The following is a 9,147-nucleotide window of genomic DNA, read 5'->3' as shown; positions in this document are numbered from 1 at the left end:
TAATTTTCAGAATGATGACACTTGCCTTTTCATCATGTGTTTCAACTTCTCAGCTAAATATATATAAAAATATAAAGATTTGACCAATTTGATGCCATAGTTAATAAAAGACTGAGCTTAAGCCAGTTTTGTAAATCGGAGAAGTTAAACTGACCCAGAGCAAACAATGAAAACGGGATGTTAATCGGAAGAACTGCCAAACTGTTGGTCTGGGCTCTATGAATTAACACATTAGAACAGTGCACGGCACACGTGGAGTGCTTAGTCAGTTGCTTTTTTTTATTGCTTTTTCAAAAAATTATCTGCAGAGTTCTGCTTTCACAGAATAAATTTTTCTTTAACTTCAAAGCACAGAGATCATACAGATTTGGAGAAGAAAGACTGGCAATAAAAGTGATTTACAAGTTCTCACATGGGCTAGAAATTAAGGGAGTATTTTTGGTTGTTCAAGATGGTTCCCGGTAAAGTCGTCCGCTCAGAACCAGCCAGGTCAGGACAAAGGCTGGGAACCTTGCAGCGTTAGTTGCTCTTGCCGGCGAGCACATGAAGCAGCATCAAGCTCGCTATGCACCAGTGAGAACTGTGCCATCATCTGTAAAGCAGTTCACTTCTCCTGCATCCCTGCCCTGTCATTGCCCTCCTGTGTGGTAGCACATGGCAGTGGGTTGGTTTTCTGGAGCTACTCTGACAAGCTGTCATAAGCTGGGTTGCTTCAATCTGCACAAGTGTGCGTTCTTACAGTACGGTAGCTCTGGGCTAACTGGTCGCAGGTTTGTTCTTTGCACTTTGGCACTTAGGAGATGAAGCTTAATCAAAAAGTCACTGTGCCTTGGATGTGGGTAGGCAGAAACAGAAGAGCCAATGGTGCGCATTCCTTGCCCATCCTTTATGGGTAATGCCCGTGGGAAGCTTAGTGAATTCAGATGTTTTAAGGACCCCAGTTGAACATTTTTAAAAAAATGTGCAAACAAGTTTGGAGAACGCAGATGTAAAAGCATTGAGTAGCAAGTGGTTCTCAAGACTGGCTGCACATTTGCATCCCCTAGGATGCTGAATATTCACGCATTTAAAACCTATTTAAGTATTTGACATATTTGCAAGCTCGTGAAATCCTTGCATATACTTAGCAAACATCCTTTACTTCCCACAGCTTCTTTAGGCTCCCTCTGTCATCCTTTTCTCCATTTCTCCTTGGTCCCCTTCCCATCTGCACAGTGTACTGTTTTATATATGGGGGGGGGGGCAGTTTCTCCAGCCCAAGCTAGTCTCAAACTTACTGTGTAGCTGAGGTTGGTCTTCAATATCTAATAATTTTGCCTCCCTCCTCAAGTTTTGGGGTTACATGTATGAGCTACCAGGTTTATGCAGTACTGAGGATAGAACCCTGGGCTTTGTGCATGCTCTAGGGAGGTCCATCTCCAGCCCTGTCTACCTTTTTATTTATTTATTTTGAACTTACAGTTCTCCATCTCCCATTGTCTCTGAGTGATTGTCTGCTCTCCTTAGACCACAGGAGATGTGCATAGGAGATGTGTCTGCATCCAGGACAATTTCGACTCTCTAAAATCCCCGTGAAGAATGTCCCCCACTAACTTACTCTGTTGTTATGCTGGCAACTGCTCCATGCTTAGCTCCCTTAGCCCTTCCTCTCCTGCCCCAATCTCCAGTGGCTTCTCTGGTTTCTATTATTCTTCTGAGCGCCCACTCACAAGATTAATATGAATCTCCGCTTTAATTTCTCCCAGTCATATGTAGGATGAGACAATGGAGCCTCATAAGACATTAAATGTTAGAGAAATGGCTTAGCGGCTAGGAGTGTTTGTAGTTTTTTGTTTTTTAATTCTTTTGGGGCCCACCACCCAGCTCCCAAATAAATAAAGGGATATTTAATCTTACTTATAAATGCCTGGCCTTAGCTTGGCTTGTTTCTGGCCAGCGTTTCTAACTTAAATTATCCTGTTTCTCTTTAACTACATTTTGCCTCTGAACTTTTTACCTTTCTTTATTCTATGCATCTTTTTTTTCATTTTATTTTTTTATTAAGCATTTTTAAAATACAATCTTTTCTCATTTTCATAGCCATTCCTCTTCCCACTCCCTTCCCTCCTCCCTCCCCACCTTTTTCCCTCCCTCACCCCCATCCATTCCTCAGAGATGGTAAGGCTTCCCATGGGGGAGTCAACAAAGTCTGACACTTCACTTCCAGACAAGACCAAGACCCTCCCGACTTATCTAGACTGAGTATGGTATCCCTCCAAAGAGAATGTGTTCCGAGATGACAGTTCAAGCAATAGGAATAAATCCTGGTCCCACTGCCAGTGGCCCCACAGACTGCCCAAGCCTCACAACTGTCCCCCACATTCAGTGGGCCTAGTTTAGCCCTATGCAGGCTCCTCCACTAGCTTTCTTCTTACTCTGTGGCTGGCTGGGTAGCTGGGTGGCTAGCCCCTGGCATCCTTCTCTCCTCCTTTTCTTGAGCCCCCTTCTTCTCTCTCTCTTTTTTCACAATGAAGGAAGTTTATTTATCTCCCAACTCTCAGTCATTCTCTCTATAAGCAGAGGCCAAGAGCCAGGTCCCGAGGGTCTGGCATCTGGGCGGATCCCAGGAAGTAAAAGTCCAATACCCAGGCCAGGGGCCCAAGTCCAGCAAATTAAAGGCCAGCCCGCCTGGTCAGAACTCAAGGTTTATGTACAGTCTCAGATCTCGCTCCCAGGCTCTGTCCTTCTCCTCTCTCTTTCTGTTCTCCCTCTGACTCAGTGTGGCAACTCGAGGCACCCTCTCTCTCCCAGACACAGCCCGGGTATCCCACGCTGGCAAGTGCGTGACTCGGGGCAGGGGTGCAGATCTGTACCCTAGTCCTTCTTGGTCCCTCTTGAGGACAGTGGGAATGGGGTTGGCACGGCCTTCCCCGCGGGGCCCTAGCCCCATTCCTGGCTCCCAGCCACCCCTCAGCAGCAGCCTGAAGCCAGGACTGGAGGTGGGCACCCCAAGGGGAAGGCTGGAGGGCTGGGGGGCTCCTGGACAGGGACAGCAGGTGGGCAGTAGATGTATGGTGGTTGGAGTCTTCAAAATGGGCACCACAGTCCTCACAGAACCGGGAGGTCGGGGGAGGCCGGTTCTGGTTCTCAGGGCTCCTCGTCTCCCCAGGACTCTCTCTGACCATGCGGGCTACGTCAGGGAAGCCTGCTTCTTCAGCCAGCTGAGCAGCGTCTCTGCCTCCCTGCTCACAGACCCCTACCCAGGTGGCCCCTCGGCCCAGGAGATAGCGCACAGCTGCCCCCTGGCCTGCCCTGGCAGCGCACATCAAGGGAGTCTACCAGAAGGCATCGAGGGCATTGATGTTCCCTCCGGCTCCCCCTGCCTCTCGGGGTTCCAGCAGCCTTCGAAGTTCTGTCACATCCCCATTCTGGGCTGCCAGCAAGATCCACGGGGTCATCTTGTTTCATCCTCAAGTGGTCTTCCTTGCCCCGAGGCTCCTGCCGCAGCATCCCTCGTTATTCTCCTTCTCTTCCTCTTTCTTTCCCTGATAGGGTCAGCTCTCTGGGGCTTAGGTGAAGTACTGTTGTCCGCGATTAGAGCCTCGTAGAAGGCCCGGGCTGCAGCCCCATCCAGGACAGGCTCTGGCTTCTCCGGCTGTGGCTGCTGCTGCCCATCCTTCCAGAGGTCACTGGAGTCTGTGGCTGAAGTAAATGCGATGAGAGATGGCCTGGACATGGCACGTTAGGAAATACCAGCTTGACCTTTTAACTCTTGCTCGATCTTATTTGGGGGTCCCCTTTCCCCAAATAAAAACAGGCGTGACATTATTCCGGAAGGTTTCCAGGGCAAGGTGTTGCACTGTCACTTCCGTACTGCAAAATGGAGCGGTTGCAATCTCTACACATGCCTGATGCTGGGCGACTGCTGTCTGTCGCGGGCCTGACAGAGGGAGAACCAGGGTCCCCCGGGCAGAGAGGGAGGACGCCCGCTGGCGCCGGCCCCGCAGCCGAGCGAGCCTAAAGCGCTGAAGACTATCCTCCTCCTTCTCTTGAAGCTAGATTTCTCCTCCTATTTATTCTCTCTGCCCACCAGCCCCTCCTATTTCTCTCTCCTGCCTAGTTATTCAGATCTTTATTAGACCAATCAGGTGTTTTAGGCAGACAAAGTTAACACAGCTTTACAGAATTAAATGAAACATAAAAGAACATTGCGTATATTTGCATCATTAAACAAATATTCCACAGCATAAACAAATGTAACACATCTCAAACTAATATTCCACAGCAAGTGTTTATTGCTCCTGCAGAGGACCTACATGGCGGCTGTCCTTAGGTCCAGTTCCAGGAGATATGATGCTCTCTTCTGGCCTCCATGGGTACTGCAGTCATGTGGTACACAGACATGCATGCAGGCACACACTCATACACATAAAAGTAAACGAAACCATTAAAAAGTAAATTAGAGGAAGGATATTATGTCCCTTTAGCACTAGTTTCTCCTAGTGTCTTCTAGATAGAAAACCAACCCAGAAACCCGGCCCAGTGTCGGGCAGGCTGCAGCTGATTTGGGAGCATATGGGTTCCACTGAGAGATCTCAGTCACCCTGCATCACAGATACCAGAAGGCAAACTGCTAGGCTGTGAGAAAGAGAAAGTCTCCTTTCCTCTTGTCTGAGGGGGCCTTGGTCTCCTGCTAGTCCTGTATGGTCAGTAGTGCTGACATCCATCTACTGTGGGGATCCATAGCCTGCCTGTGAAGGTTTCCTCGGACTTCTGGCCCAGAAAACAGTTGTGGTATTTGTCCAAACAAAGTTGGAAATGTTTATTGTTTATATGTAATCTCAACAATTCAGACGAACTATATTTCTGGGAAAAATCATTGAGGGTGAGATTGACCCGAGGCTTTCCCAGAGGTCTTGATATATGAGAAAGGAACACAACTCCTTCTCTAAAACCAGAAACCTGCTTGGCAGAGCAGGTAGTGGCCTGGGGACAGGGCCTTGAGGGATTGGTGACTTTGGATCCTGAGAACCCAATTGTTCCTGCCCTAAGGGGCTATGGGTTTCACAGGCCTCTGTGTGCTGCAGTTCTGATGTCCTTGAGGAATCCTGAGTACCTTGTACAATACTTTGATTAGTATCTTGCTGACTTCATCCCATTGCATGAGAGTTTTCCGCTGATGCCGAGGCTGTAATTCTTGATGAACTCGCTAGGCACAAGTCATCAGCTTGTGTAAGACCTTCTGACTCCTGCTTTCCTATCTTCTTCTTTATCTTCTCATCTCCTGGCCCTCCCACTTAGCACTCTGACACTGAAGAATGGCCTGCTGGTCCAGGCCAGAAAATGATTTATGTCTCCAAAGGTACACGATCCCGAAATACAGTCCATTTACATTCATTGCTGCATCAGCCTTCAGGGTCTGGATGGAAGATCTTGAGATTCTGAAGTCTATCAGAATTAGGAGGTGTGGAACCACTCATACAATAGAAACATCCGGCATTGTGAACTTCTTTCTTTCTAGCCAAGTTTGTTTGAAAGAAAAATTACAGTTGCTAACACACAGGTGTTGTTGTCTTTTATGAACTAGCTTTGCAAAGATTAATTCACATAGCCCTGAAGTTACTCCCTTCAAATGTGCTGTTGTGCATTTGTTGCTACGTTTGTTTATGCTGAGGAATATGACTTTCAACTGTGTGAAGGTGTGTTACTTTTGTTGATGCTGCATTTGTTTAACTTTGTAAGGACGCATTGCATTTGTTTCACTTTGCCTAGGGCACCTGATTGGCCTAATAAAGAGCTGACCAGCCAATAGCTAGGCAGGAGAGAGAAATAGGTAGGGTTGCCAGGCAGAGAGGATAAATAGGAGGAGAAATCTAGGCTGAGAGAAGAACAAGAGAAGAATAAGAAGAGGAGGAGAGAACGAGGGACGTGCTGGGGCAAGAAGCCAGGCAACCACCAGTCAATCAGACATGAGAAGTAGTGAAAGTAAGTTACATGGAGAGAAAGGGAGAAAGTCCTGAGGCAAAAGGTAGATAAAGAGAAACAGGTTAATTTAAATTAAAAGAGCTAGCCAGTATTCTTAACCAGTGAGCCATCTCTCCAGTCCATTATATCTTTATTTGACTCATAATATTGTTTCTGATATTAGAATGAACATACTATATTGATGTATCCTATTTTATTTATTTATTATTGGACATTGAAATGATTTAAGTCTTATTGTTACTAGTATTTATTTTATTATATAAAAGAGGAAAATATATTTTGACCCTTAGGGTAAGTTCCAAAGAATAGAAGTTACTTGCTCAAAAATTATAAACATATTGTTTCCTACTACCGGATTGAATTCCATGACTTTAGGGGATTGGCTGTTTGGTGTATGGGTGGATTGAAATAAGGTCGCATATACCCCAGACTAGCCTTAATCTTGCTACGTAGTAAAGGATGACCTTGAACTCCTGACTCTCCTGCCTTTGTCTCCCCAGTGTTGGAAGTATGATGTATATTACCATGTAGTGCTGAGATTGAACCCAAGGGTGTGAGCATGCTAGACACTCAACCACTGAACCATGTCTGCAGACAAGGTTTTTAAAAAGTGGGTTTGTTGTAAGAAATATGAAAACCCATGAACAATCACTAATGGGATAGTCTACTTCAACATCGTGGGAAGTTAGATTTGTGGGGAGGGTGGTATTCTGACTGTTTTCTCTCCTTTCTTTTCAGATAATCTGTGTGAAGTACCGGCTAGTCTTGGTAAACAGCAGGGGCCAAGCAAATGCTCAGGATTGACAGACCTGGCCTTTGAGGACAGCAGGAAGCAAATGACAGAGGCAAGCGGGGAGCTGGCTGTTTGAATGCCTTTCTGCTCTTGGTTTTGTAAGAAGGAAACATCTGTGCTCATCTCATGGAAATTTCTTAATTGGATGTGTGCTAATCTAAAAACATAAGACAGGGCTGTGGCCTTGGCTCAGCTGGTAGATGGCTCACTTAGCATGCGTGATGCCCAGTGTTCTGATCCCCAGTACTTCATAAAGCCAGTATGGTGCAGGAGCCCTGTAGTCGGAGGAGACGGGAGGATTAAAATCAAAAGTTCAAGGTCATTCTTGGCTACCTCATGATTGTGATGCCAGCCTGGTCTACATACACAAACACAAACAACTGGCAGTTACTGCTCATTCTTTAGTGTGTGGTGGCCGTGGCTCTACTGCTGTCCACAGAGACGCGTCTGTCCTTTCAGTAGATGATAAATATGGTAAACACCTGAATGGCTATGCGGTCAAACCATGATGGCACCTCCCCTTTGCAGCAAAAACAGAGAAAAGGCTCATACAGAAGCCAGTAAACTAAAAACCGAGGCGGATCTGTACAAGTTCCTCTGAAAGAAACAAGAAGAGGAGCTTTATAGAGGCAGATAGGGTCCTGACACTGTGGAAGGCTTCATAAAGGTCAGGGGAAGCTGATTGGGGATGAAGGAGGCAGTAGGGAGACTTATTTAAAACAGTCAGTTTGCTCTGCTTGGGAGGTAGAGGCCCATCTTAGAGAGATCATTTACATATCTGTACCTGTCTGTCTCATGGAGATTTATATTTCAAGCCATGTTTTGTTTTGTTTTTTTCCCTCTAGCTGTCATTGCAATTTTCTCCCCTCTTCTAACCATTATGGTTTGAATTTCATTCTGTCAGCGGCTGACTTTCTTATCTTTAATGCTTTAAAAGAATTCTGTTTTCTGTTTTAAAAGCAGCTACAGTCGGGGGACTGGAGGCTTCAGGTGGGCCTTGAGGGGGCTCCAGCAGGACTGTCCTGAAAAGCAAGCCATGCTGGAAGCGAAGCCGAAATCTGTTGTTAAATTTGGAACATGACTCTTCTGGGCCCATTGGGTGGTGACTTCTATGAGTATAAAGCAAGTGCACGCTGCAGCGTTATAGCTGGAGAAGTTCTAGAAGGGGAAAGGCTGAATGTAGTGGTTAGCTGAGACAGTATGCAACAGAGAGGAAAGAAGCGCATGGAGAAAAGAAGTGCAGCGTGACCCAAGGGTGGTCTGGGGTATGTTTTTGTGTTCCCTGCAGGAAGCTTCCTGGTATCACCTCCCAAAGCCATCACATGTCCACAAGCAGCTAGGAACAAGAGCCTCCTGAGGGATCTTGTGTCACAAGCTGCAACAGGGATCTGGAACAGTCTGAGCTGCTGCTTTTCCTCTTCTATTTCTTTTGCTGACCACGTGACTTACTTACATTGGTCTTTCAGAGCACACATTTGACAATATCCCATCAACAACTTAGAAAGATATTTATTTTTATCTCTGGTTCTAGGGAACAACATATAGCTGGTTAAAATGATCAACAAGATACTTACTGGTTATTTTGGTAGCTAAATGTAAAATGTTCGCCTGGCTTAATTTTCAAAATGGATCCTAGGAGCAGACTGGGTATCCGTTGTAGTTGGAATGTGAAGCATCCCCCCTAGGTTAGACTTTGAAGAACTGGGCCCTGCTGGCTGGGGTGCTGTTTAGAAACGTTGTGGGAACTGCAGGATGTGGAGCCTCACTGGAGAAAGGGAGTCACTGAGCCTAAACTTGGAATGTTGTGGAGCCTGATCCTACTTCCTGTTTCCTCTGCTTGCTTTCTTGGGGGCAGTGTGACCTCTGTGCCTCCTGCTTCTGCCATGCCTTCCCTCTCAGACAACGCTTCCTCCCTGAAGTCACATCTTGTCAGGTACCTGGTCACAGCAATGAGGAAAGAAATGCAGGCTTCTTGGCTCACAGCTCAGTGTCTCACCCTTCACAGAAGGTAGCTGAGCACTTCAAGGATATGATTCATCTCAGCTCGAAATGGCCTGAGTAGTTTATTTTTTCCCAACAAACATAGGATTGTTCACTTAAGTGTTGGACTCCCTAACCAAAATATCCAGTTGTAAGCAGCCACCCAGGTAATCACAGAGAAACTTTATTAATTACAATGCTGCTTGTTTAGTGATTTCTAGGTAGCTCTTACATCTTAAATTAACCCATTTATATTAATCTGTATATCACCACAAGGCTGTGACTACACTGGTAAGTTCTGGCATTCTGGTGTCTTTCTCCTTTGGCAGCTACATGGTGTCTCACTGACTCTACCTACTTTCTCTCTTTATCTATGTTCAGATTTTCTGCCTGGCTTTACTCTGCTAAGC

General features: G+C 46.1%; 1 pseudogene; it reads right to left on the bottom strand.

Moving 5' to 3' along the window:
• Positions 1-2,671: 2,671 nt before the first annotated feature.
• On the bottom strand, positions 2,672-3,860 carry LOC121466200 (annotated as a pseudogene).
• Between the last annotated feature and the right edge of the window lie 5,287 nt (positions 3,861-9,147).

Source organism: Microtus oregoni, unplaced genomic scaffold, assembly GCF_018167655.1.
Source record: "Microtus oregoni isolate MIOR12 unplaced genomic scaffold, Mior012 000032F_ref0000030, whole genome shotgun sequence".
Taxonomy (NCBI): Eukaryota; Metazoa; Chordata; class Mammalia; order Rodentia; family Cricetidae; genus Microtus; species Microtus oregoni.
The sequence above is the reverse complement of the archived record's forward strand: the minus strand, read 5'-3'. Positions and strand labels throughout refer to the sequence as shown.